Genomic DNA, 3,359 nt, shown 5'->3' with positions numbered 1-3,359 from the left:
AGCGAGGATCTCCTCCTAGTGGTGGGCACTGGGAAATCCACCCAAACTGAAGCCAAGGGAGACTGTACTGGCTGACTGACTTGGATAGCATGGGTTGAGAGCCTGGGGCAGTTCTCTCAGAGGGAGAGTTGCTCAACTGGAGAGGCCCTTCTGAGGTGAGCCCTTTCCTGAGTCTCAGTTCCTCATGAGTCACATACATCTGTGTGTGACTGCAGTTCTGTTGTTGAGCTGTCTGGTAAGAGTGGCCCTGAGAAAGTTTCCATTTCACTGGGTTTGGAACTGTGTAAACATTCCCCAAATCAGTAAAAATCAAACCAGAATGAAAACGACTGCTTTGCCCATATTCGGCTGCTCTAATGAAACTTGGCTTCAGTGGGGGAAGTTCTTCACTTGCAGCTCACAGATGGATGAATAATTTATACATCAATCAGTTAGTAACCAAATTTCTTTCCTCAGGGAGAGCATTTTGTGAATTCCTGGGTCAGAAGAGAATTACCTGTGGTATCAGGTAAAAACCTCAGACTCATTCGAAACACTTAGCTTGTTTTCTCTTTCTCTCTGTCTCTGTCTCCTCTCTCTCTCTCTCTCTCTCTCTCTCTCTCTCTCTCATGCATGCATGCATGCCATGTATACAGATGTCTTTTTTGGAAGCAAGGCAAGACATCAGGAATTTTGGAGGTGGAGTATCAGGCATTTGTGAACTGTTTGATGTGGATGCTGGGAACTGAACTCAGGAACTCTGAAAGAGAGAGCATTAGTGCTCTTCACCACTGAGCCATCTCTCCAGCCCTTGTTTAAAACTTATGTTCATAAATGATTTCCCTGTTATGGAATGACTTTGGTTTATTTTTGTTCTAACTTTATGAGCATGAGAGACGGTTCAGTGGCTAATGCACTTGCTGCTCTTGCAAAGGACTCAGGTTCAGTTCCCAGCATTCTCTGGCAATTCACAATGCTGCAAGTCCAGTTTTAGAGGATCCAGTGTCTTCCTCTGACCTCTGTGGCCACTGCACACATGTGGTGCAGTCAAACATGTAGACCAAAATAAAGAAAAAATTTAAAGTAAATTAAAAAAAACATATACACTCAATTATTTACTTATTATTGTCTGTGTATGTCCATGGGTCCCATGTGTGAAGGTGCACAAGTCAGAGGACAATTTCTAGGAGCTGGTTCTCTCCTTCTACCATGATGGCATTAATTAAGATGTTATTAGGTTTAGTGTCAAGCTTCTGTATCATGGAGCCCTTCATTGAAGTGGCTTTCTTAGTTGTTAGTGCAGGTAAGCATAGCTATGTAGTGTTGCTGCTGCAATGGATGCTCCCTTTAAAACAACTAAGCTTTTGGATAAAATGTTTTGGAAGCAGTTTTTAGGGTCTCTCCTATCCCAGGTTGGCCTCGAACTCAAACGAGCCTTGAATTTCTGGCCCTCCTGCTGAGTGCTGAAGTGGAGCTTCTCAGGTGCTGGGGATGGAACCAAGGCGATTAGGAGAGCAAGCTACCCATTGACCTACATCCCCAACCCCCGACGCATTCTCAAATGGCTTGGTGCATTGTCAAGAAATTGCGGAATGTTCACAACCAAATGAGGTGACAGATCTGAGGACATTACTTGTTTGCTTAGAATAGGCCTGGTCCTCTGGTCCCATCCCAGCACCCATGGAAAACAAAACCTTAGTGTTAGGAATTTAGGTCAATAGAGCAACTATATAGCAAGTAGGATTGGCTCCTAGTTCAGGTCCAGCAGAGTTCAGAAGCCTGGGGACAAGGGAGAGTGGACAGGAAGAAAGCGATCATAATACAGGGAAGTAGTCTGTGGTTGACTGGGTAAGATTGTTCATCCTGTAATTGCTGCTCTTGGAAGGAGGCACTTATAGGCTGCATAAGGTTAGTGCCTGTTCAATGTCCATGCCTGCAATCCCAGCACTAAGGAAGCTGATTTGGAAATATCATAAGTAGAAGGATAGCTTTCTAACCTAGCAAATCATTGTGACGACCCCCAATAAACTTGGGGTTGAAGGGACGTCTCAGATGTTAATAGCATCAGTTGTTCATGCAGAGGACTTAAGTTCCTTTCAACATGTCTACATAGTAGCAGCTTACAATAATCCGCAACTCCATCTCTAGTGGATCTGACCTCCTCTCTGGCCATCTGGTGTCACTGTTGTGCATTTGTGATCCCAGGCTGGGGAGACAGAGGCATGGTTTCTGGGATTTCACATCCTAGCCACCCTCCCTAACAACCAGGGAGAAATAGTGAAGGGTGTCCTCTGACTTCCACAGGCATGAGTCCCACACGTACCTTCATACACATGAACACACAGAGAACTGTAAGTCCTAAGACAGATTTCTGACATAGGTGAAGGGATCAGGTAAAGAAGGAAACCAAAGGAAGTCTGAAGTGCTAGCCTGCTCCAAACAGAGAACACCCTGTGAGCACTAAGGAAAACTGTAGAACCTATTCCCTGTAGCCTCTTGGCTTAATAGAGGTCAAACCTCAAAGAAAACATAGGTTTCTAGACTGTGAAAATCTTTTTGTTGTTAATTAAATTACTGTGTAGTATTCTCTACGTCAAAGAAATACTTAAAGCAAAAGGAAAACAACCCTCATCTAGGGTTAATTGTGAATACAAACAAGGTTTCAACTTGAGTAACTTGGGAGACCAAGGCAAGGACAATGTAATTTCAAGTCCTCATAGCATGGAAAATGCAAGAACCAGCATCCAGAGGCCAGGATGAGGTAGAATGTCTAATGGAGATCCCCTTCCCCCACATCTGGTCATCTCAAAATGTGAGCCATCGAAATGATTGTTGTAAGGGAGCCACAGGGGAAATGACCTCAGTCTGGAAACAGGAATTGCCTCTCTATTTTGTTGTATCCTGATGCTACATGGTCAGTGGACAGTCTTAAGTTACATTTTAACACATTGATCATACACAGATATTAATAGAATGAATGGAGCACCCCAAACTTTGTTGCTCTGCTCCCGGAGTTCTAGCAGGGTAGCTCTTGTATCTTTTCCTCCTTCCTGCTCTTCTAACCACTCACAGTTTTGACCCCAGCATGGATCATCAGATCCATCCACCCACACAGACACACAAAACACTCACATGTGCACCCACACACACACAGACACACAATCACAATATACACACGTGCACACACAGAGACTTCAAAACTGCATATGCACACATCCTATCAAAGCCTGCTGGTCTCACCTCTATCTTTTTATCCAAGCTTATAGCAATGACAGTGTCTTTGCTAATGAAGGACTAAGAATGGACACGTTTAAGGACTGGCCCCATGAATCACCTATGGCTGTTGAAGCTCTGGTCAAAGCAGGTCTTTTCTACACAGG

At 44.2% G+C, this 3,359-nt stretch overlaps 1 long non-coding RNA gene across 1 annotated transcript; it reads left to right on the top strand.

Moving 5' to 3' along the window:
* The first annotated feature begins 298 nt into the window (after window positions 1–298).
* Window positions 299–3,359, top strand: LOC116895606. The gene is made up of 2 exons (XR_004387293.1): window positions 299–508; window positions 3,239–3,359. It is a non-coding gene; the product is annotated as an uncharacterized LOC116895606 (long non-coding RNA).

The sequence above is a fragment of the Rattus rattus genome, chromosome 3, assembly GCF_011064425.1.
Source record: "Rattus rattus isolate New Zealand chromosome 3, Rrattus_CSIRO_v1, whole genome shotgun sequence".
NCBI lineage: Eukaryota > Metazoa > Chordata > Mammalia > Rodentia > Muridae > Rattus > Rattus rattus.
This window is presented reverse-complemented; position numbering and strand designations above follow the sequence as displayed.